This window comes from Marmota marmota, unplaced genomic scaffold, assembly GCF_001458135.2.
Source record: "Marmota marmota marmota unplaced genomic scaffold, marMar, whole genome shotgun sequence".
In the NCBI taxonomy this organism is placed as follows: Eukaryota; Metazoa; Chordata; class Mammalia; order Rodentia; family Sciuridae; genus Marmota; species Marmota marmota.
Genome location: NW_026000026.1, coordinates 55,000,038 through 55,026,449, shown reverse-complemented (window position 1 = coordinate 55,026,449; position 26,412 = coordinate 55,000,038). Strand labels below are relative to the sequence as shown.

The 26,412-nt window shown below is 35.8% G+C and overlaps 1 long non-coding RNA gene across 3 annotated transcripts in view; it reads left to right on the top strand.

Moving 5' to 3' along the window:
* The window catches only part of LOC125619072, a 44,314-nt gene extending 19,725 nt beyond the window's left edge, over positions 1-24,589 (top strand). Inside the window, exons 2-6 of one of the 3 annotated variants that reach the window (XR_007350559.1) lie at positions 14,813-14,911; positions 17,020-17,173; positions 17,274-17,318; positions 17,988-18,077; positions 22,650-24,589. This is a non-coding gene — a long non-coding RNA (uncharacterized LOC125619072). Of the gene's footprint in view, positions 1-14,812; positions 14,912-17,019; positions 17,174-17,273; positions 17,319-17,987; positions 18,206-22,649 lie in introns of those variants that run through there. The other 2 variants (XR_007350558.1, XR_007350557.1) reach the window with 2 other exon arrangements.
* The last annotated feature ends 1,823 nt before the right edge of the window (positions 24,590-26,412 follow it).

The following is a 26,412-nucleotide window of genomic DNA, read 5'->3' as shown; positions in this document are numbered from 1 at the left end:
AGTGTTATTTGGGTGAAAGTCTGTTTGCTCTTTAAATGTGTATGAATCCTCTTTAATTGATAATATTTTCTAGCAATCAGGATGGGTTTATTTTTCAAAAGAGAAAAAATGTGAAAAATAGAATAAGATTCTTATTCTGGAAAATTGTTTCTGGAAATATAGCCTAGTTAAAAAAAAAAAAGTCAATTGGAAGATCTTGTTGTCGGTTAATGTTTCCCCTGGAATTGATGTTGTGAGAGGCATCCGTTGTGTCTCCAAAGTAAGCAAACAGACAGATACTGAAGGAAAGTGCTCCATGAAACATAGTTGGTATACCATCAGAAGATTCCCTTCCTGCACCTAGTTTCTATAAAACAATGATATTTTGTCACCCTGTAGGATTAATGAAAGTTGTCTTTCCTGAATATCAACCATTGTTCAGACTAGAGGTAAAAAACCTAATGAAATAATTATGTAGAGGACAGTGCTCTTTTAAATTTTTTTTTTTTTGGTTGTAGAGGGACACACAATATCTTTGTTTATTGATTTATGTTTTTTTTTTTTTTTTAATGTGGTACTGAGGATCAAACCAGTGCCTCACACATGCTAAGCAAGTGCTCAGCCACTGAGCTATAGCCCCAGCCCTGAGGACAGTGCTCTTTATGAAATGTATCAAAGCTCAGAAATTCAAGCAGCACTTTCTAAGATGAATGCTCTTCACAGACTGCTGACAACAGTCTTGCTGACATGATCAGGGAAACACAAGAAACAGATGCGTCACTCTATCTCCAGATCAGATTAGACACTGATGTCTGCGTAGGCTCAAGTGACCTTTACCAATGTTCTCTGCCAGATTCTTGAATGAAGAGAGTAGAATTGGTCAAGAGAGGCTCCTTGCAAATCTGTTCTTCTCAAAATCTAATTAACAGTGGTCAGCAATTGCAGCAGTGAACAGATGTTTCAGTAGAATGGAATCTTTAAAAAATTCTTCTATAAAGCATACTTACATTTTTGTATAGGTAATGCATGTAATGTGGTACAAAATTCAAAATACATCTTAAGGTAGACATGATGATGAGTATGTTTCACCCCAAGTCAATAATTTATGTCCTTGGATAAAACCACCATTCCAAGTTTCTGGGTCTCTTTCCAGGGAATCTCAAGCTTATGGACTCATAATGACACTTATGATAATGGTGTGATACTAAGCAAACTTTATGCACTTTGATTTTTTACACTTAAAATATTTCTTGGACATGTGGGAGGAGAAAAATACCTTTCCTTCTACCCACTGTAGGTTCATAGTTGAGGTCCCTATGACAAAAGATGGATTAACAAGGAAAAAATAAAAATGGATTTACTATAATCCTTCATAAGGAAATCAAGATCCAAGTATCGGTAATCAACTGGGGTCAAATTAGCAATGTCTACTTGATCAGGTTTTTCTGGGCATCTTTATGTCTTCAGAGATAAGAAAGCTTCTGTCCTCTAGCTATAGGCAGGCACTTCCCATATGTGGCTCTTCTCACTTGCTTCAGGGTTATGATGGCAGAACCTCCCTGTTTTGGGGATTATTTCAAATTCCCTCAGTTTAAAATATTTTAGGGTATTGACTCCTAAACCCCATTAGACATTATTCTATATTCTAAATGAGCTGCCTCGTTTTAATAAATGAACTTCATAATATTTTATTGAATTTAACAATCTCATTTTTTTGGCAATTGAAAGCAGTTTCAAACTTTTATAACACAGACAATAGTGCAAAAGTATCATTAGTCATATGTCATTGCACATCTATGCAAGTACATTTATAGTAAAATTTGTAGAAGCGTAGGTTCTGAGAGTATGTGTACATGTAATTTTGATAACTTTGCAAAATTGCTTATGATTAAGGTTATATCATTTTTTTTTACTCCCACACAATATGTATGACATTTCTTGTTTCCCCACTTCCTTATTATCTCAATTTGTTATTCAACATTTTTTCTTAGTGCTCAGTTTGAAAGGCCACAATATGTATTACATTGTAATTTTAATTTGTATTTTCCATATTATGAGTGATCGAGTACTTCCCATACATTAAAGAGTCATATTCATTGTTTTATACAATGAAATGTTTTGTTAATGTGATTTTGATATGATTGAATAATTTATTGGTCTTTTAACTCATTTACCCGTGGTATAATTTGCACATTTTTTTCCATTTGCCAATTTTTCTTTTGATTTTGTTGGGTTTTTTTTTGGGGGGGGGGTACTGGGGATTGAACTCAGGGGTACTCAACCCACTGAGCCACACCCCAGCCCTATTTTGTATTTTATTTAGAGACAGGGTCTCACTGAGTTGCTTAGCACCTTGGTTTTGCCAAGGCTGGCTTTGAACTCTTGATCGTCCTGCCTCAGCCTCCTGAGCGGCTGGGATTACACGTGTGCACCACGTGCACCACCACAAAATTTTTCTTTGTGGATTTTTTTTTTAGTGTCAGAAAGTTTTCATCAATAGGTTCTAAATTTTCTATTACAACTAAAAATATGTTTTCACTCTAATATTTAGTGCATGCACACACATACATATACTTTTTTATATTTTTGTATTTTAAAAATTTCCCGTTTATTTATTTTGATCTACCTAGAATCTTAGTTTAAGAAATAACGTAAATGTCTTAATTTATTTTTTGCAGATGTCTCTTTAATTTTATCAAAACTGCTTTTAGAATAATCCATTTTTCCCCCACTTATTTGAAATGACTGATTTATTATATGCCAAATGCCATAACACACTTGAGTCTATACTGGTGTTTTGGTCTATTCCATGTGTATGTTCATGTTCTAGCATAGTAGAATTTTACCATCTGTATTTGTACCAATAATTAAGCCAATTGACTTGTAGCTGTAATCTACCTTTTATTGTCTTTTTAGCAATATTGGAGCTGGCTCTGGTAGGCTAAAAGTAGGTTCTTCCTTGCCAGAAGAGCATGCTTCAGTAAATGAGGAGAAAGGGGCTTTAATTTTCTTGCAGTAGCTGGTAGCATGTAGGTCACTCATGATGCTCACCTTCAAACTTGCTGGGGCTTGCCTGTGGCTCCCTGCTGACCAGCTCAGCTTGCCAATGTTCCAACAGAGCTCCTGCTCACCAGCCCGGCTCCTTGCCTGCTTACCCTGCCCTCCATGAACTAGCTCTGGCCTGGGAAAACTCAGGGCCATTGCAGAGATACACTAACACTTAAAATTTTATACTAATTTAAGTTTAACTAATTACACTTTTAATTTTTATAATAATTTAAAAATGTATCTGAAATTCAAATTGAATTAAGAATCTTTAGCTATTTGTTTCACTTTTTGCTTAACCTGGTAGCTCTACCCAGAAGATACTCCCTTTACTGAAACATTGATAAATGAATTATAGGAGTAACTGCATCCTTGAAAACTCTATGGTTGCTCCCCTTTGTATATGAGATAAGGCTATAGGGGATTCTGCCATTAAAATGAATGCCCTAATTTTAGTGAGGATAATGGAAACCCAGAGCTGAAGTTTCTAGGGTCAGCTCTTGACCAAAGACAAAGAAGGTACATAGAGTACAAAAGACAAGAAGAATGTACTGGTAACCAAAATGACTTGTTCTGCAGAAACTCTGGTGGCAGCTAATTGATCATGGTGTCTCTAGGAACAAAATAGATGGGCAATCTACTGAAATATTGGTTGATATGCATAAGATAGAAAATTTCAATCTCTGGTTGTCAAAATCTTGATATTTATTACAATGGTGGAGAATCATACCCTTATTTCAGTTTCCAGACCTAATGTCATATTGCAGACCCCAGATCTCTTAACTGAAGGGAAATCTGTATTTCATTGTCTCATTGAGAATTGGAAGTACATAATATAAATATGTCTCCAAGTCTTTCCCAAAGGACTTCGTTAATCATATATTGGAGAAAAAAAAAGAAATATTCATATCTTTTGGGGATTACTAGATGTTCACTCTAAAATGACTTGAAATGCTATTGTGGCCCATCAGTCAAAATAGGAGGCTTATGGTTGCAGTTAGTAGCTGGAGTATTAGCTCAAGTCTGGTAGTTGACCAAGTTGATTCAAGGACCTACCCTGGGTTTGCCTAGTTCTTCAATGCATAATTAAAATATACATACTTGGCAACTGTTATAATCCCATATTGTATTAAAAGATATCACACCAGAGACGATATACAGGTGGCAAATTAACATTTGAAAAGATTCACAATATCCTTTGTCTTCAAAGAGTTTCATATTAAAACAGCCATTGGACACTCCTTTATTCCTATTAGAATGACTAAAATTTTAAAAAATTGACAATACCAAAAATGAGGAGGATATAGTGCAACACAAATTGTTACTGAATCCTGGGGGCAGCAGTGGGGAGCAAAATCGTAGCCTCGGTTTGGAAGACAGTTTTAGTTTCTATGTTACTAAACATAGTTTTGCTTTAACAGGTGATGAAGAAATTGTACTCCTAGGTGTTCATTCTACTGAGTTTTAAACACGTTCACCAAAAACATGAACATGATTCTGTAGCAACTTTATTCATGACTGATCCAATGTGGAGGTGACAAAATGTCCTTTAATAAAATAAGCAAATAAACTGTGGTATGTGTGTACAATGAAATAGTATTCATCAGTATAACTCAGAAATAACCCATCTAGCTATGAAATGACATGGAGAAACTTTAAGTAATATTTCTAGGTAAAAGAAACCAGTCTGAAATGGCTATATACCACATGATTCAAATTTTATGACATTGTGGAAAAGGTAAAACCATACAGATGATAAGAACTCAGTGATTGCCATGGATTTTGGAGAAAAAAAGAGGGATAAAAAGCTAAAATACAGAGAACTTTTAGGGCATTGAAACTGTTTGGTATGATACTAAAATGCCAAATAAATGATATGACATTTTCATCAAACCTGTAAAACTGTACAACACAAAGATTAATATATGCAAATCATTTAGGATTTCAGGGGATTCCAAGAAAGAGTGCAGACTTTGATGAAAGAATCTAAGTGTATGTGAAATTACCTCACTGAAAAGGGTGAAGAAAAAGGTTCTGACTTAAGTACCTTTGAAAATGGAGTTATTAAGACTAAAGTCAAATACAAATAAACAAAAAATCTACACATAAGTACTACCTCTACTCTACATGTTTTTTTCAACATAGGAATAGATTAACAAATCTTATACTGCTATACATGTACACTGGGATTAAAAATTAACTGATGGGATGTCAAATGGTGAGATCCAGGTTTTTCACATTTGGAATTGAAGTACACAGGTTAGTAAGGGCAATAAACTGGGATAATCCAGTTGGCAATGGATTTGAGCTGGAGACATAACCAAGAACTCACATTTAACTCAATACAGTTACAGATGATTACATACAGAAATCTTTATATATATGTATATACACACATGTCATCATACAAAAATATATTTCTTTGTTATGTCAGCTGAAAGGCATAAACAAAATAACAACTCAGATCTTGATTTCTAACACCATTCTCCCATTCTCCAGTACAAAGCAACAGGGCTCCTTAAAATAATGACAGTTTCTAGAACTAGGGAAGAAATTACACAAGATGAGCATAGACTTTAGAAGCTTGTAGTGCCAGAAATAAGAAAGGGCACAAAAATAAAAACAACCATGTTAATACATAAAGAGCACAGAAGTCAAGTTTCTAGTCAAAGATGAAACAATTTGAGCAACAAAGTAAATAAAGTGGCAGTGGATTATCATATAAAGTAAGTATTAATGAGCTCATAATGATGTAATTGAGTAATTTAACAAATTAATAAGTGAGAAATTAAAGGCAACTCTCTTATACACAAAATTCTAAGTAAATTATGTAAGACACTGTACCCTACAGGAGATGGAACATCACTCCTCCCTCCTTAGGTAATTTCTGTGCTTTGTGACTTCCTGACAAAGTGCACAATGTGGAAAAGGGGGGAAAAGAGTAGTCAAATAATGGAAAAAACTGAAAATGGAGATCAAGGTCGACATCATAACACACATGATAAAATGTATTAATAGTGTGTGCTCTTGATATGATATGATAAAAGGGCACTGTGTTCTTTCTCCCTAAAGTCTGTAAATCCAGTATAATCTAAGAAAAATATGAGGAAATTTTCAGTGGACAAGTGTCCTACCACATACCTGACTTACGTGCCTTAAAATTGTTAAAGGCATCAAAAACAAGGAAAGGCTGAGGCACTGTCACAACTAAGAGGAGCCTATGAAAACCTGAGAATCAAAAATTACGTGGTATACAGAATAGGATGAAATGGAATGTAGATATTAAGTAAAATCTAAGGTAGTCTGAGCCAATTATGCATTTTAGTTTACAATAATTAAGTAAAATCTAAGGTAATCTGAGCCAATTATGCATTTTAGTTTACAATAATGTATCAACATTAGTTCATCAATTGTAAAAAAATGTACCATACCTCATGTAAGGTGTATATTTTGTATACTGAATACATAATACTCGTACTGTATATGTGGGTAATTTTTATTAATGGCTTTATTTTTAAGAATTTTTTTATATATAATCTATATATAATATATTATCTATGGTAACATTAAATACTACATGCGATATATAATTTACATGCATAATATATACATAATAGTACATATATAATACAATATCTATCTACTATCTATCTTCTCTCTCTCTATATATATTTTTTCCTGTAAATTTTAAACTATTAAAAAAATAAAGTCTTTCATAAAAACTACTGGGAGATAAAAATGAAGCTGAAGTAAATAGTTTTTCAGAAATACAAAATCTGAAAGAATCTATCAATAGCAGACATGTATAGCAGGAAATGTTAAAGAAGGCCTCCCAGGCAGGAGAATGGCAGCAGATGTAAATCTACACATCAGAACAAAGAGCACTAGAAGCAGCAATGATGTGGATTGACATAACTTAAAAATAATTAACTATTTAAAATAAGAAATAAAAGTGATGTTTCATGAAGTATATATGTGTATATAAATTATATATCAACAATAGCATGAAGTTCAGGAAGGGAGAAATGAGAATAGACTGAGGCAAGATTTTTATACTACAAGTATTTGAAGATATAGTGTGACTGGATAAAGATGTATACTATAAATCCTAAAATAGCTATTAAAATAATAACAAAGCTATATCTAATGAGACAACGACTAAGAAAAAATAAAATCACAAAAATATTCAGTCTGTAATAAGGCAAGTAAGAAAGGAACAAAGAATAGAAGGATGGAGTAGAAAGCAAGACAACAGATTTAAACCATGTTAATAATCACATGAAATTTAAATGGTGTAAATACTCCAATTCAAGGCAGAGATTGTCCAATTATACAAAAAAGGAATACCAACTTATGTGTTATCTAAAAGAATCTCATTTTTAATATAAAGATACCAGCAAGTTAAAAGCAAAAGGATATAAAGTGATGTAAAGTGATATAAAGGATATAAAGGCATGTTAACACTAGTCAAAAGAAAACTGGAAGAGCTATATAACATCAAGATGGAGTTATAGAACTGAATGCCATTCACAATGTAGCGTCACTTCACAATGATAAAGAGGTTAACTAAGAAGATACATATTCTATATATTTATGCACTAATAACACAATATAAGCTGCCATATGTACTTTTTACTTTCACATAATCAGCATGAGATGAGGGTTGCACAGTCTGCTAGAACAGGTTACAAGGGTCTTATTCCAAGACTGACAGCAAGTCTTGCTGGTTTTCTCAGCCGCTTGAGATATTACTCAGTTTTGAGCACCATGAGTCAGTACTGCTGCATTTTAAAAAGGGTGATATTTTGACATTTCAGGTGATTGTCTTCATAGATATTTTTATGAGAAAATACAAATAAGAGAGAACAGAGTCTGAATGTGATTTAACTGCAAATGGTAGTTGTTGAACTAGTGAAATCATTAAAGTTCTATTATTTACTTCATACAATATTCAGAAGATGTGCTGTTACAATATTGACCAAGTATAAATAGCTTCCTTTTAGGTGACATGATAGCAGAAGAACCATTAAAATAGTACTCTTATGAGTCATTTGATATTAATTTTTGATTCTCACTTCCTGAGATTTTTTTTTACAAAACACAATGCAATAACCTAGTATTTCTATATGCTATGATACAGAAATAGTATTCCAAAAGTCATTCCATTTATGGCCAGAAGACTATGTAGTTGAGGAAGGTATGGGAGGTCTTATGTATGATGGATAATCCAGTGTTTCAATATTACATTTTCTGTTCCTTTTGAATTTAAAAGACCAAAGTTACCAAAAAAAAAATTATTTAGGTTAGTCAGCCCATAACTATTTGATAGCAATTTGAACATCTCTTAATTTTCCCACTGATTTTGACTATATTATCTATTCAGAATTTAAGTAATGCTCCAAAGTTTAACAAGATTGTCCTACACTTTTAAGGCAATTCTTGTTACTTACTTTCCTGTTCTAGTGTTTATTGTAATTAATCTATATGCTTTTAAATGATTTTCAAAGTAAATTGGTTTAAAAAAGTTCCATAAATTACCTTTCTTAACTTCGGAATATAAAATAATTCTCCTATATAAATAGGCATGATATAAGGAACACATCATTATGTGCCTGTATAGTTTCATGTCTGTATCAGTTACAGTTCACTGGCCTGTTTTCCCAGATGTTTCAAATGTGCTGGTACTTTTATCAGTTCAAACTATTCATGACTAGAACTTGATGCTGCTCTTGCTAAAGTGTACGTGATTGAAAAAAATCCACTCCATAGAAGGCCTTAAAGACACTGGATGATTCTGGTTTGCATAACAGTTTTTCTTTTGCTGACTGTTTAACCAGTGTTTGTCTTGTGTGTAGGATGTATGACCTGACTGGGGTTTTTGGAAGAGTAAGGGAGGGAATGGAAACATACTGCCTATTGGAGGAATTGAGAAGGAAGTCAAGTGGGAGGTAGAGCTGGGGGAGTGGAAGCTACTACAGGGAGATAGATATTTAATAAGAAGACCTGAGATGATTAGTATGGTTGTAGAAAAAGTTTTTGCTATATGATGTGCAATGTAACCCTCTTCCTCTAAAACATCAGCAAAGACAGACATTAGACATCTTGAAGGGAGAAATGTGCTGAGCCTTGCCTCGGGGAGAAAGAATTATGATCCAAGGGACTCAGTGATAGTCAGATTACTCTTGAAAGGAGCGCTTCCAAAAGAAAGGAAAAAGAAGTTGTTCTCCTTTGCTATCACTCACTTTTCCTTCTGCTTCTGGGAGGGCAGAGTCCATTTTAACACAAAGGAAAACAAAATGAGATGGAGTTGACCTCTGGGAAAAGGAAATGTTGAGTCATTCATCAGACGTGTTCAAAACACAAGGGATTTTTTTCCTATTCTTCCTGTGCTTCTCACAGAAATGGAATAACTGAAGTGATTTAATAGCAAGTTTTCATTTTAAGGCCAGCAATAGCTCATCATACACAAATGTGACTCCAGCAATAGAAATGAGATGGCTTTTTCAACCATACACAACTGATGGGGAACAGAGAAGATTTGGAAAGCTTAAGTTGGGGCAGGAGGGCATGCATATTATTTCAACACAACGAATGCATGTTTGGACATTTTAATAGAGAAACAAGGTTTTATAGCTTTTGGTATTTTTATATGCCAGTTTGAATCCAGTTCTGTGTGAAAAGAGGTTTTGGGGAAAGTGAAGTATGATAACTGAGTTGGGTTAAGAGTGTAAAGGACAGAGCTCAGCAAAGATCTAGTCAGTAGCAAGGAGAAGTTTAACTATTCTGGGAAGTATATTGAAAGCTTCTCTACTTTAGAAGCAGGTTCTATGTCTTAGTCACATTTGTATTTCTCCAAGATCAAATGTATATTTTGTGCTTATTTTGAGCCCTGAGTAGATTTAAATTATATGAAAGTTAGAGTTCCAGGTCTTCATGGGAGAGAGAGATTGGATTAGTTCCTTTTATTCATGAGAATGAGATTGGAAGTATCCCTCTAGCCCCATACCTAACTTAAATGGTACAGTGAATCACTGTATCATGTTCTTACTCACTTCCTCCTTTCTTTAAAAGTGCTCATATTGTTACAAACATCCCTTGATCAAAACGACAGACACTTTCCTACTCAGCTTTTTGGAAGGGGGACATATCTTATGTCATTACCCCAAAATATTTTTATTAGAATTGCTTATTTATTATACTGAACAGATTTTATGTGATTGCTTGAAAAAGAAATGCTTTTGAGATATATGGTAGATATAGACAAAAGAAGCATTGTCTGAAATCCATGGATTTTCTTCAAATTTGTGTCCTACTTTCCTTTCTTCCAATTCTATAATTACTTTTCCTTTGTACTTTTTGTTCACTCATTCATCCTCTAGAATCCAGCTTGCGTTCCCATCACTTCACTAAAGCTATTCTTGTCTGAGCCATTGCTGATCTCCATGTGGCCATCAAGCCTTAGAATAAGCACATATACAACCTCATACTTGACCTCTCACCAAGTTGGATACCTTGGCTCAACCCCTTCCTTCTTTCCCCTCACCCACCTTTTAAAAAGAATTTATCATGTAATTATTTAACATATGATTAAAATGTTTCAGCATACCAAAAGGCCAATGATAACAAAACAGTTAATTCAGTTATCAGATTTGACAAACAAAAACATAGAACACCCAGCCAAATTTGAATTTCAGATAAACAATGAACCCTTTAAAAATGTAAGTATGTTCCAAAATTGAATGAAACATACTTACATTTATAAAGTGTTTATTTTTATCTAAAATTCAATTTAGCTGGGTCATCTGTATTTTATCTGGAAATACATACTACCATGTCCAAATGTCCTTTCTTCATTACCCCAGAGGCAATAATTTCTAAATTTCTAATGTTTCTTAGCAATATAAAAAAATCTTGATTTTTATCCTTGGTTTCTCTTATGATAAATAAGAACTTAGCTTTCTTATCTAATGTTATTCTCATTTTTCCTTTGTGTTATAGGTGTTATATCTTTCTCTCAATACAAGTGTATTTACTATATTAATTGTTACTTTGCATAATATTTGCTAAAATGCTAACATTTTCATGTTTTTATTCCATCATCTATAGGTAATATCTTTTAACTTTTTCTAAAATGAGAAAATTATTTCTTTTGTCTTATATTTCATTTCTTTCCCTTTTCTATCTCTCACTTTCTGCATTCTGTGTTTGCCTTACTGAATGGACATGGTTGATGGTATTTGCCATTTGTTCTGTAACAATAATTAGGCCTATAAATTGATCCTAAAAATTACAAATTAATGAAGTGCTGATGCTATTGTAACTTTGTAAATATTGTTCTCTGAAGAGAAAACAAAGTCTGTTGTGGATAGTTTTCTACTTCATCAAAACAATTTCTTAAAGGTTAATTGAGATGCAGAATCTTATATGTATATCATTGCTGTTTTCATACTCTTTTGCATTAAAATCTATTGATCTAGCTCATAGTTTGAATAGCTTATGTACAATTTAGTAACATTGCGCATTAGTTATTCAGAAAATGTTGCATTAAAATCTATTGATCTATCTCATACTTTGAATAGCTTTTGCTTATATATGATTTTGTAACTTCATGCATTGGTTATTTAGAAAATGTTGGTTCAATGTGTAGTATAGATCTTTGAAACGTTGATGTATTTCATTTTACAACATCAGAAGATAATATTTGATAACATTATTATTGATCTCACCAGAAAAGTCTTTTAGTAGTGGAAATCTTTCAATTCATAGTGGTGAAATGCATTCCACATTCTAATTTCTGCTTGAGAGTTTGTGTTTTATCATTAGCAATAAATACTGTCAGTTGTTTTCATTGACCCAAGTTTGTTTAATTCATTTTTAGGAAATGTCTGCTAAAACTCCAAGTTTGAATAACTATAATTTATGCAATAACAAAAACATCTTAATTCAGCTCATATCTCAAACAATTGCACAATTACTTATCTCCAAAAATGCCTAGCTATTTGTGTAAACAGAAGATTGTGCACACTTCTTTTTGGGGGAGAAATTTTTTATTAACATGTGTTAATTGTACACAGTGATGAGTTTCAGTGGATATATTGTAACATTTTTACTTCTAACAACCAATTATATTTAATGAAATTTAAATTAGAAATAATATTTCTATTTCTAAGCTCTTGTTTTCCACTTGCGGCACTTTTTATTCCTTTTATGTACAACAAAAAATTTCCTCTGGTATTATTTTCCTTGCTTATTAGGTGAGATCAAGAGCTGATTTGATACCACACTTCTTTCTTTGACAAAAAATATTTAAAAAAACATGTACTCAAGGGCCAAACTTAATAATATCAACAATTTTTACTATGTCAGCAATGACATTCTTAAATGAAATTTGTCATTTTGTTTTTTTAAACAAAGCATGGTAGAACAGAATCATTTGCCTACTGGTAATGCTTGGTACTCACACTGATTAATAGAGAGTTACTTATAACCACCAGTGCCTATCCATTATCACTCAGTGCATAATGTGGCTTTGGAAAGTTATATTATGCCATTATTACTTGGGAAGTACTTTAAAATTTTTTAAAATAAATTAATTAATTTATTCTAATTAGGTATAGCAGAATGCATTTTGGTTCATTGTACACAATTTCAGCATAACTTTTCATTTCTCTGGTCGTACACAATGTAGTGTTGCACCATATGTGCAATCATACATGTAACTAGGATAATGATCTCATCCATCTCATTCCACTATCTTTCCTGCCCCCATGCCTCCTCCCCTTCCCTTGCTCCCCTTTGCCCTATCAAATTTCCTCCATTTTTCCCATGTCCCACCTCCCATTATGGATCAGCATTCACTTATCAAAGAGAACATTTGGCCTTTGTTTTTTGGGGGATTGGCTTACTTCACTTAGCATGATATAAATTATGGCATTTTCAGGTAAATGAATGAAAAGTAGTTTTAATCTCCCAGATTCTTTGTTAATTCACAAATTTTACATTAAAATGCTTCTTAGGAATAGACATTATTTATACTCATAAGTCTTTAGAAGGTAGAGAATGTAGGTCTTCAATTTCCCTAGAGGAGACTTTTGTGGTATGTGTAACAGAAATTCAGAAGGCAAGGATCAGTATGGAGGAATAGCAACAGTTAAACATATTTTTTTTGGACTCAGTTACCCTGTTTCAGCCCTGAGTATTATTTCTCTCCTCTCACACCTGGCATATCCTGGGATGCTCCAGTGCAGCCTGCAGTGCAGGCTGGGGATCTCCTGAAGTCTGTTTCCCCTTCGTGTTCTCTGAGCTGTGGCTTCCTCTATCACAGTCACTTCCATCTGCTTTCCATCTCCTGAAATCATTGACACAAAGCCACTGACCTTGGTTCTTCTCCTGGTGACTTTGTTGTGGTGGTTTTATGAATTTTGAAAATTTTTTATTTGCCATCATTTACTGTAGTCTTGGTATAGAAAGGGGAGAAATACATGCACTTATCATTTTACATTCTTAGGCAGTAATTCTCTTCCCTCCCACTTTGGCATTTCTGATAAGCCATTTCTCCAGTTTTCCCCTTTCTTGGTTGACTCTTTTGTGGCTCTTTCTTCTATACTGAATAGTTTCTCTTTTCTCTGTACTCTCTTGCTGGGCAATTCTGTCCACTGTATTGTCTTAAACTGTTTATCTACACCCTGACAGTTCTTACTTTGTATCTCCCATTGACCTTATTTCTGGACTCGAGATTATTCAGTTGCCTACTTGAAATCTTCACTCCAGTATTTCAAGTGTCAGTTCCCAGTATCCACTGCCAATCTATCTCTGCAGGATCTCAGTGGAAGACAATTCCTGTCTGTAGGGCATTTTCACGTCTGGTTTCCTCTGCTTATTTACTTGCATGGCTTCTCATGCTTCTCATCCTTTGACCTCTGCCCCTCAGAGACACCTTCCACGATCCTCCTGTATAAATAGCACATGCCATTCTATCTTCAGCATTGTTATTACTCTTCATAGAATGTTTCAAAGTATTTATTATGTTTATTTTCTCTTTCTCATTAAATAGTGATGCCCACTGCAAGTGGAGACAGCACCATTGTATTTACCACTGATGCTTCAACAGTAGCACAGGGTAGACCCATGGGTGGAAGTGTGCAAATACTTGTAGAATGAATCAATATGGTTTAAAACGAATGCTAAAACCTCCAAAAAGTATTTGTAAGCAGCTGAATAATGCCTTAAATAGATCTGAAAAATACTATAACAATCTGTTTCATTGCTTAATTTTTAAAGCACAATAGAAATCTGAAAACATGTTCAACCTACAAGTTTCATTTGTCAATTATACGTCAATAAAGATGGTAAACAAATAAAGGGTGAAGAAAAAACCCTAATAGCTCTGAAGCTGACAAGCATAGTTTATTCCAGAAAACAACACAACAGACAGACATTATTTCCTGGAGGCCCTCAACCATCTATAAATGTATTACTCCAAATGAAAGTTTCTCTGAATCTTTTGCTGTTATCCTTACTTGACTCAACTTTATGAAATTAACATGATTTGTTTGATAAGAGCCACCGATACTCAGTTCAAAATGAATTATGAATCATGACGCCACCTGAGAACACAGGAATAATAAAGAGGCAAGACTTTCCTGCTAAGCCCAGACAGCTCTCTCTATTTCACTCTTTTAAACCTGCCAAATAAAATGTCACCAAATAGATCAGGAGGATCAAGAGCATCATCTCAATGTCAGGAGCAGCTACATTCATCAGGTATATGCCATTTATTCTGTTACAGATTCTTGGATTCATTCCCAAGACCCACACCTTCCAGGAAGAAACAGAGACACAAGATGGGTTATGTAGAGAACTAAAACTCAACCCAGGAGCTGACAGGGTGAGATGTTACTCATGACCATGGGTGTGGTGCTTTGTCCAACCTAATTTTCATCACAAGAGCCTTTTTAAAAAAATTATCTATTTATTTAAATCAGGTATATATGAGAGCAGAATGCATTTCGAGTCTTTGTACACAATTGCAGCACAACTTTATTTCTATGGTTGTACACGATGTAGTGTCACACCATATGTGCAGTCACACACATACCTAGGGTAATCATGTCCATCTCATTCCACCGTCTTTCCTGTCTCCGTACGCCCACCTCCCCTCCCCTTTGCCTGATCAACATTCCTCCATTTTTTCCCATGCTTCCCCCATTATGGATCAGCACCCACTTGTCAGAGAATACAGTTGGTCTTTGGTTTTTTGGGATTGACTTACTTTGCTTACCTTTTAGTACTAGAAATCATTTTTGGGTCAGCAGTACACATGCTGTTAGCTAATATCATAAATATTATAATTCTTGATTTTAATGGAAAAAAATCTTAGAAAATGTCATGTTAGGCAAATTTGAAAGTATAATACATATTTGATGGAGTTATAAAAGCTGCTTCTGTATAGTAATATGATCTTGTCTTATCACATCCAAGAAAAACAAACTGTTAGGGGAGAGCATCTGTCTTTGTCCCCACATCTTGTGAAACATGTGGACCATTTGCACTATTCTCCTACAGGCTGCTTCTCTCCTGTGGGGATGTTGCTCACAGGAAATCAGACTTGTAATGCTTTCCTCTGGTCTCAGGGGAGGTATAAATGAAAACAGGAGGGGTCCAGTATAAGGCCGTATCAATGGTTGCCTGGAGAGGTGAGTGTGGACAGAACCCCAGGTGGAGAGGAAGTTGCACTAATTAATTTGATATGACTGTACAGCTTCCTTGGCCTCCTAAGCCCAGGATGACACCTGCCTCCCTCTGTGTGTTCTAAGTAAGCTTAAAATGCTTTCTTTTGAGTGAGGCTGAGAGAGTTGAATTTGGAAGTTAAACCACCTAGATTTGAATACCACCTCTGCCACTTTCTAGCTGTATGACTTTAATAAGTTATTTAGCCTCTTTAAATTTGAATATTCTAATGTAAAAATGAACATAAAATTGGAAGTGTGTGTGTGTGTGTGTGTGTGTTGAATCAGAAAGTTAAGTGGGCAGGAACACAGTCACTATCTCCACAGGACCCCACAGGTAGATGCCTTGAGACCAAGGTCAGGGTGCTAATAAACATGGGTTCCAATTTGGGGTGTTAAGAGCTTTTTGAAAACAACATGAATTATTAATTGCAAGAGGGCAGTAAGGGGTTCAGAACATGTCACCCAAAATATGCCACTTTGGCACAGTAATTATTGTGAGCTAAAAGAAATTGAGAACCAGCCCATGCAGAAAAAGCTCTAAATCTCCATTCAATTACCTAAAATAAAGTATAAATTCCCCCAAAATCCTTTGCAAAGGAAATGTGTTATTTATAAAGGAAATTTTCATTAGTAAAGATATCTGAACAAGGAAGAGGGCTGGTCAGAGTTTTCTCACTAGAGAGATTTCCATATGCATAATGAGGCAAACTTCATTCACTATGCATTTCCTTTCCCTTTCCATAATTTTCCACCCTCCATAACCCAGAGTCCCAAATCTGTATTCTTCCATAGCTCTCTAGTGCAGGATGAGGAATATCTCCATCATCTGGCTGCTCCCCAGAGTCTCATGTGTTTCTGTGTTCTCCTGTGTACCCATGTAATTAAAACTGCTCCTATTAATCTTCCTAATGTTGAGTTAATTCTTATACCAAATAACCTAAAAGCATAGAAGGAAGCATGTTTCCCTCCCTATATGATGTTGACAATTCTGAGATAGTTCATCAAGATCCCTGCCTTTCTTCCAATGATATGGTCATCACAGAAGGAAATAGTCTAGTGACTTTTGACAAGTCTATAATAACAAAAATAAAGCATCTCTGAGAATACTGTGAGTGGCAAAAATTGCTATTTGAAAACCACTTTTGAGGGTACTAATGCAGGCATCTGCAACCTATGGCAGGTGGGACAATTATGAGACACAGACCCGTTTTTATTGACATTGTTATCAAATTTCCAACCCTCCTCCCTCTTTCTTCCACTCCAGGACCAAAGATCCCTGTCTGAGGAGTTATGGTTAAACCGAAGAAGCAGCAACTGTTGCCAGCCCCATGTTGGCAGTCAGGTTTATCCAGCTCAGGAAGAAAATCTTGGTATGCCAGTTTTTATACTTCCAACCTTTGCAGCAAAGCCCAATAAAGGTAAGTGGTATTTACAGTTTGTTTTGTTGTTTGGTTCTCCATATTTTTCTTTAGCTTAACTCAATGGTAATTAGGTCTAACTTCATTCTCATTTAACCAGAAACATCAGTTTGCAGTTCACTGGCAAAAATGAAGACCTCTAAAGGTATTTAATCATATACATATCATTTAAGTAGGGACATGGAAAGAATGTAAAGAAGCCTGATTTTCAACAGCCTTTTGGAAAATTCTTCATGAATTTTTAACCACAAGAGGGCAGGAACTTGTCTTTATGACTCAGCTGAAGGATGGTTCTTCATAACTCTCTGGTTTCATTTGAAGTTCAGTAAAAAGAACATTATCCACTAAATCATCAGTATCGCTGGCTGTAACACCTTGAGTTTCCCTTGGAGACTTGGTTCTGGCATATAAATCTGTAACCAGCCTCAGATACAGGGAGAATCATGGTGAATGCCAATACACAATAATTCCTACTCCCACAACACCAACAAGAAGAGAGCTCTTCCCTGGTATGACATTTGAGGCATTAAAGAGAAATATCTTGGCATATGAATTTCCACAGTCACCTGATGATCTGACAAAAGGTCTATGACATGCCTAGTTCTGTGAGACATAGCCTATCTCTGGTCCATGTCACAGAATAGACTGAGTACCTGAAAATAAGAGGTTTATAACCCCCAAAGTAACTAGTGTTAAATCCATGTGAGAAAACAGGACACATAATGAACCAAGGAGGAAGATAAGGAATTAAGTTGTCATTAATCTTGTTCCTTCAAGTAATTGATCTTGTTCCTACTTCTATCCTTGACCCTAGAAACGGAAAGCTACACAAGAACCACACAAGATTAAAACTCATGGGACTCAAGCTCTACTTCCAGCTCCAGTCTTCAGAGCAGGAATAAATGTGAGCCACCAACACATGATCTATGTATGTATTTATGCATGTATATATGTATTTTATACATCCTGGAGATTGAACCCAGAGGCAATTAACCACTTGGCTATATCTCCAGTCCTTTTTATTTTTCTAATTTTGACACAGGGTCTTGCTAAGTTGCTGAGACTGGTCTCAAAATTGTGATCCTCCTGCCTCAGCCTCCCAAGTAGCTGGGATTAATCACATGGATTTAAAAAACATTGTATTTGAAAAATAAAGTTCTCAATAAGCTTATACTTACTTGTAGTGACAGGAAATGCATAGTAGGTCTCCTTTTGGGGTGCCACCTCTACTTCCCTAGGGTTAAATTATAGTCTCTGTTGATTAATGAACCCAGAATACAGGAATGCACACCCTAGTGTTTGGTTCATCATGATCATGCTCTCTTGGAAATAGGTAGTTTTGGTGTAAGGAATGTCTCCAAGGATGGCAGGTACTTCTGGGTCCATCTTCCAGGGCACATGACATTCTCATACAGGATGTATGTGTCTCAGAGTGTTGTGAACAAGCTAATCTCCATTCCCTGCTAGATAATCAAACCCTCCTCTCTTTAGTCTCAAGAAAACACCAAAGCCTTTCTTTTCCTCAAATTGATACAGTCCCGTTTTTCCCAAATTTTGGAGTCCTATCGTTTTGCAGATTGTGTGGAGCAATTACTTTCTTGAGCTTATGCTTCCAAAAACTTGAGGCTGGGTTTACCTACAAGTTACCCAGCAACTTCTGCTTTTAGCCCCACAACAGAGTCTGTTAGACATAGGAGCAAAAAGTGGTGGCCTTTTCAGTGTGGGGAAGGGAAATACATCCACCATATTGAGAATGAAACATAAATCCTCCATACATTGTCCTGTCCCACGCCAGTGTGGGTAGCACAAGCAATTCAACCATCTGCTCCTGTTCCACATCCCAGCTTTGAATCCATAAAGAGGTTGACATGAGAAATCCATATCATGCTAGATGAAATAAACCAATCCCCAAAAAACAAAGCCAAATGTTCTCTCTGACATGTGGATGCTGACTCACAATTGGCGGGGGTGGGGGGATGGAAGGTCACCAGATTGGATGGGGGAAATGGAGGGGAAGGGAGGGAGAATGGGAATGGGAAAGACAGTAGAATGAATTGGACATAATTTTCCTATTTTCACATATGAATATACGACAAAGCTAGGTCAATGCTTAGGATTTTCCAGTAGCACGAGCAGCAAAGGAAGGTGGCATAGATGCCCTTAGATCAGCAGAACCATGCATCTTCAGCAGCAGAAATGAGGAGAGGCCAGGAGAAAAATGGTGTATGCTGCATGGATGCTGTGAGGACTTATTTTGAAACATTTCAAACATTTCTTAGTGCCCTTTGAAAATAGCTGAGGATGGAATAGGACATTTTACAAAAGGTTTGAGGTCCTATAATATTAAGTGGGGGTTCAGAGCTAAAGAAACAGTTTATTCCTATTAATATGACCTCTTTTTTGCCCTGTGGTTCATGTGGCCTGGGGAAAACATAGGTTACATTTTATTTAAGTCTCTTTGCAGATGATTATTACTATTTTTCATGGTGCAGCAAACATTTTACCAACATATAGCCTTGAGATGGTCTAAAATTCATGTGTTTTTCCAGCAACCACCTAGAGGCATTTGGAATTGGATAACAGAAATTTGCCTTCAAGAAACTGTCTTATGTATAAACTGTGTAAGAGATAATAAGTAGATGATCATAATGGCATAGTTATACTAGAAATGGGGGGACAATATTCTAAGGGTAAAAAATATTTTATATTAAAATGGAACAGAAATGAAGAGTGGGTGGCCGGCCAATAAACCAAGTGTGGCTATTTATATGAGGCACTGGAAAATAAAGATTCCTAATTTAGCTTAAAATTAGATCCTGTGGCTGGGCACGGTGGCTCACACCAGTAATCCCAGCATCTTGGGAGGCTGAGGCAGGAGAATAGCAAGTTCAAAGCCAGCCTCAGCAAAACGAGGTGCTAAGCAACTCAGCAAGACCCTGTCTCTAAATAAAATACAAAATAGGGTTGAGGATGTGCCTCAGTGGTCGAGTGCCATGAGTTCAATCCCCAACACACACACACACACACACACACACACACACACCCAAATAGATTCTAAATCCTATCTTCGTAGGAATTTCAAACAAACTGATGTTTGATGTTTCTGTAGCTATCCTACATAGTACAGTATATAGGGGTACACCAATCTATTCACTCATACATTAATTATATTAAACTTTACTTGATAATCTGCTGTATTCTAGGAGCTGAGATATATGACATATAAAAGTAGAGACAATTCAAAGATGAGTAAAATATAATGCTTTTGCTCAAAGACTTCGAAGCCCATGGGGTGAGTTGGGAGAAAGATTGAGACACTTAAATAAATCATTACAATATAATATGATAAATGAATTTAGGCAATTCTGGGATATAAAAGTCCTATCCATGGGAAGCATGTGACGTGATAATATGTGATCTTTGAGTTGGATCACTGGAGGGGTAGAAGGTTTGATACCTTTCCTCAAATATCAGGCGGTTCATGGCCAACGTCCCTATAACAAAGAATAGAATAACAAGAGGAAAGCTTAATGAATTTAATTAATCAGTTTTTCTTGATGTGGGGATTTCAGAAGTGAAGATCTAAAGACCCAAGGGAAACTATATATTTTTATGCTTAGGATAGATGAAAAATGTATAGCCATGTAGAAATGTTATTGGACAAAAGAGTGTGATATACTGAGTAAAGGTAAGGGGGCAGGAAACTCACCAAGTTCTTTCTGGTCTGGTTTTTCTTGGCTTTTCTATAGAACACTCCTTCCTCCTGGGTATAAGTCAGGACCCCCCTGTAGGGGAGTCTTCAAGACAGAAATGACAAGGAAGAGAGTCACCTCTCTGGATTTTTATAGCTTGGTTTTGCAGAAAAGAGGTTTTAATTTCTATGTCCCACCTTTAGGCAGGGGAATTCTGATTTCTATGAATTGCTTCAGGGGGAGAAAGACTGGCAGGCGACAGGAAGACAGGAGGAAATCAGAGAGATCTTTTTCCTGAGGACTCCCAATATCTCTAGGTCAAAATACTCAGCATACTAAAGTGCTATTCTTTGAGGTGTAGTGTTCTGAGCCCCAATATCATGAACAATAAATAAGACTTTATTAAAGTCCCAGATAGAGCATTTAATATCAAACCTTGAGAAATTATAGGGAACATTATTTTGGAAGCATAAGAAATAGTTGAGTGTGGCTAGGGCAAAAGAAATACACCCAGGACTGGGGAAGATGAAGCCAGAAGGACAGGTTGGAGGCTTGTGTGCCATCCTAAGGAATATGGATGACCTAGGGTAGTGGTAACTCTTTAAAGTAACTCTTTAGTAGTGGTAACTCTTCAAAGGATTTTAAGCAACAGAATGACCTGTCAACATTTACAAAGTACCTATTCAGTGCTGAATACTGTTGAAAGGACAGAAAGAGTAGGCCTCTGGAAGCTACAGTTCTATGGAAGAATCAACCACATGTTCTCTATATACTTTTTCAAAGTCTTCTGTAAAATTCTCTACCTGACTAGTGTAGCTTTAATGAAGTCTTATTGATTGTTCATGACATTGGAGATCAGAACACCATACTCTATGCTGGGAGCATGATCTATACAGGATGTGTTGGGTTTAGCTCAGCCTGAAAAATTCAGAAGGGTTTCCAAAAAGATCTGAGCTGAATCTTGGAGTCTCATAGGCTTTCAGAAGTGTTCCTGGATCATTGTAAACACAGTAGTATTTGTTAGATAACATTTTGTTTAGTGTCTCCAAAAGCACATGCACATAGTAGATGGATTGTCTCATGCTATAGCAATGAAGAGATGACAAAGGTGGATGAATTTGAATATTTAGGACGTCAAATAACTAGAAATTGGACATTTATCGAGTGAGAGAGATGAAAGAGGGAAAAGGGTAAGGATGCAGCAGATATTTTTTTCTGGGTTACATAGAAGAACACACACACAGGGCAAAGTGACTTGCTTTTGGACTCTGAGTTGAGGCTTCTCTGAAATTTGCATATATCTGTTCAGAAGACTGTAGGTAAACAAATCTACACTGAGGTAGGGAGTAGGGAATATGTGAAAAGATGGCAGACTGAGCACATTTCTGATTCTCTTCCCATCTCCAGAGCAAAAGGAAATAGAAAGTGAATAAAAGAAACTCAGTGCTGGAAATCAGCATGGGAGACTCTCAGAGTTGTGGTTAAGATAGGACGTGTCCCCCAAATGCTCATGTGTGAGACAAAGCAAAACAATTTAGAGGTGAAATGATTGGGTCATGAAAGCCTTAACTTAATTAGTGCATTGGTCCACTGACATGGATTAACTGGGTGGTTAATTTTAAATAGATAGGGTGTGGCTGGAGGAGATGGGTCACTGAGGGCATGTTGTGGGGTTAATATTTTATTCCTGGTGAATGGAGCTTTTTCTGCTTTCTGATTGTCATGTCTTGAGCTAGGCTTTCCTCTACCACACTCATCTGCCATGTTGTTCTCCCTCACCTCAGGCCCAGAGTAATGGAGTTGACTGTCCATGGACTGAGACGTCTTAAACTGTGAACACCAAAAAACTTTTCCTCCTTTAAAATTGTTCTTGTTGGGTCTTTTGGTCACAGCAGCAGAAAAGTGGACTAAAACACTTAGGGACTAGAAATTATGAGAAATCTAAAAAATAAAGGCAGATAGATTGGACTGAAGAAAAAAGAAATACCAGAGTCAGCTTAAAACTAAGACAAATTGGGAATAATTTTGAAGGAGCCTCAGGTATAGACCCTGCAGGTATAGAGATTAGAAGGGGATCCAGGGCATCAGAGTAATTGTCAGGCATTATAGGAGCATCCAAATGGTCAGGCCACTTTTTCAAAAAAGGATTTAAGAACCAAAAGATTCATAAAACACAGTGAAATAAAGGGTTTTTAAGAAAAAATTAAAATTAGAATATGCGATGAAGTTTTGTGTATAGGATATTAAAAATCATGCCATGAAATTTTACATATTTGATAGATAGAGGTAGGTTACATATTTTGCTGTGAAATTTCCATCAAAGGGAGCAAAAATCCAGAATTACCTTTATATATCTGACAGGATCCTGCTTCCAATCTGGCTTAGACAAGCCCAGCTTGAAATTCTATTCATGCCCAAAGGAGCCATCAGATTAGATGTGATGGAGGAAATGAAGTGCCAGGTATTGTGTGTCTGCTCAGTGCTAGGCACTACACTTGTATTTTCTAACTCAATATTTATAACAACTTAGTCCTGTCCTGAGCTGAATCCAGTGAGTTTTACGCTGCCTTTTACTTTCCCTTAAAAAACATGATTGTGTATACCCTGCTGTATGCTGAGTACTCATTAGTACCAAAACAAAGTTGACTCCCCATGTGTCAGTGATTTGTAATGGAATCTTCCACAGATTTTATTTAAATAATATCTAATATTATTGATATAGCCATTCTATAAGCTTACAATAAATTTGTTGATGTCTACTGTTGGGCATGGTTGCCCATCCTATCACTCCTTCTCAAGAAAGGTTTGTTGTCTCAACACAAAGCTTCTTGGAATCCTGGGAATCCCTCATCCAAAGTTATGTACTCAATAGAACAGCTTGACCATTGGATGCTGTCCAGAGGTGTTCTGAGAGGATACAAAGTTTATAGGGAATATCCAGGGTTATTTCAAATGCCTCTAACCCTTGAGTCAAATCACCTATAAGCTGGAAGGTACATTTCAGGATGAATTTCATTTGAATGCCTATCAATAGTTATGTGTACACTGAAGTAGAAAGGGAGTGCTGTTTGGGTTCTGTATCTTTTAAGCATGCCTCTCTGACAGCCCAGATAGTCCATAAGCTAATGGATACACTTCAATTTCTTCCCTTTCTTTTTAGCTATTTAGTATGAAATTTATTTTTTGCAGCTAAGACTCTCAATGATATAGCATCTGTAGAGGAGGAAAAGATAGGAGTACAGGTTTCATTTTGACAGTAACCTAAAATTAAATACTAACTAAAATATGGATACTAGAAACACATATTGTTGCCCTAGTATTAATATTCATCACTATCTCTATTTCCTCATTTATGTTTGAAGCACACCAGAGACAAGAACTTGATCTTCTCATGAGAGTATAGAACTGAAGAATGTGGGCTCTGCCATTAGACTGCCTGATTTGATTCCTGGCTTTACCATTGTCTGGGTGACCTTGGGCAATGTATTTCACTTCTCTGTGCCTCAATTTCTTTGTTGGTAGGATGGAGATAATGTTTGCATTTCTCTATAAGAGTTGTTCAGCTTCAAATAATATAATATTCCTAATATGTTATCACAGCCTCTGCAATGTGATAAGCACTTAATAAAAACTGGCTATCATCATTATAACATCATAACCCTATAGAATTCGATATAACAAAAGTGACAGATGGCTGAAGTGAATAAAGGACTGGAAGACTAGATTGGGTATCACCTTCAACTCTGTAACATTTTGGTAGCTAATGAAACACACCATTAGCTAGCTAAAAGCAAAGGGAAGAAAGTAAAGTGCATCAGCTTATGGAATATTTGGGTGGTCAGAGAGGCATGCTTAAAAGATACAGAACCTAAACTGCACTCTCTTTCTGCTTCAGTGTACACATAACTATTGATAGGCATTCAAATGAAATTCACCCTGAAATGTACTTTCCTCTGAATTGGGGGTTTTGCCCGAGTGTTTTTCTTGCTCACGTGTGGAGCCATGGTGAGCACAGATGCATTACAGACAGAGAACTTGTTTTAGTATCTCCCAATCTTTTTATACAAGTCATCTCCAGCCACACAATGTCAGCTCCATTTATATATCCTCCTTCCTAGATCTCTTCCATATCTGATTTCACATGAAAATGATCACAAGCAGAGTGTTTATGCAAGTATCCATGGTGACAATCCATTGTCTTGTCTCCACGGTGACACTTGCAAACACTTATAACCTCTCAAATTCATTTTGTTTGTTTATTTGAAATGTCTAACTGATTTGATTTATCATTCTAATTCATGCATAACAACACAAATATACTTCTTTCCAAGAATAAAAAGGAAGAAGAGACAGGAGAGAGAATGAAGTTAAATAATATTTAAAGCGGGTTTTATCTGGAAATAATTCTCTAAAAAATTTGTTGAAAAACCAAAACTAAAACTAATTTTTAAATTTCAAAACTTAAATGTATAAGGAATGCATAATTAGTTCTTAAAACACATATGCAAAGATTCTTCTAGCAGTAAAATAACTACACTCTTATTATAAACAAACAACCCCCCCAAAACCCAAAGATGAGTGGGCAAGCATTTCTGGGTTAGTAATCACAAGACCTGAAGTCTAGACCTAATTTTAGCAAACTCAATCATCCTAAGACTCAGGGCTTCCTTAGCACATGAGATTTTCATGCTAAACCCAGGAAGATCTGGGGAATCAGAAATGGCTGGTCACCTCTTTATGCAAACCTGAAGCAGTCAGCTTCTGTCCTTGTCTTCTTCGAGTCATTGAGGGGCTGAAGGAAGCCACTGCTGTAGTTCTTTCCAGATCAAGTGTTTTATAATCCTATAAAGCAGGGGCATTCTCCCCAGGAGCATCCTTGTTTGCGGTGAGGATGGTATGTTGTCTTCACTTCCCAAATATAAGTCCAAGTTGGAAGTAAAAGTATTTCTTTTAAAACTAACTACACTTTGATATAAATGAGTCAAGCAATCTGTCAAGTCAAAGACGGTAGCCAGCAGACTTAATCATGCATATTCCTCTTCATTGTTCTCCAATATTTTCACTAAATAAGGAAAAAATTTGTACGTATGTTGGGGTAAAAATGAACAGAATTTTTAGAATTTGTCTTTTGGGACACATCATTTTGATATTACAAAATATCTCTAAGCACCATTAAGAAACTCACTCATGTGTAGACTTCTGCACGTCCCAAATTCTGCATGAGAAATGAGAACGGATATTAAAAGATGCATCATATCCCTCTTTGTTCCAAAGCAAGAGAAAAAACAATACAGCAAAAATGTAAAGAATCATTCTAAACAAGTCTTATTTAAAAAATTTTTTTTACATAGATGGTTCTTCATTTACTCAACATTTTGGCAGATCAGTTGAGCTGAGTGAAGATATTTTGAACTAAGCAACTTATTGGTTTTTCCACTTCAGTTCACAGCATTTGTATGTCTCTTGAAAGAATTTCTTGTTAATACCAGCGGCGACAGAAACAGTTGGTCTCCTGGTAGGGGGGGTGAGGCACAGACACCCGAGTCT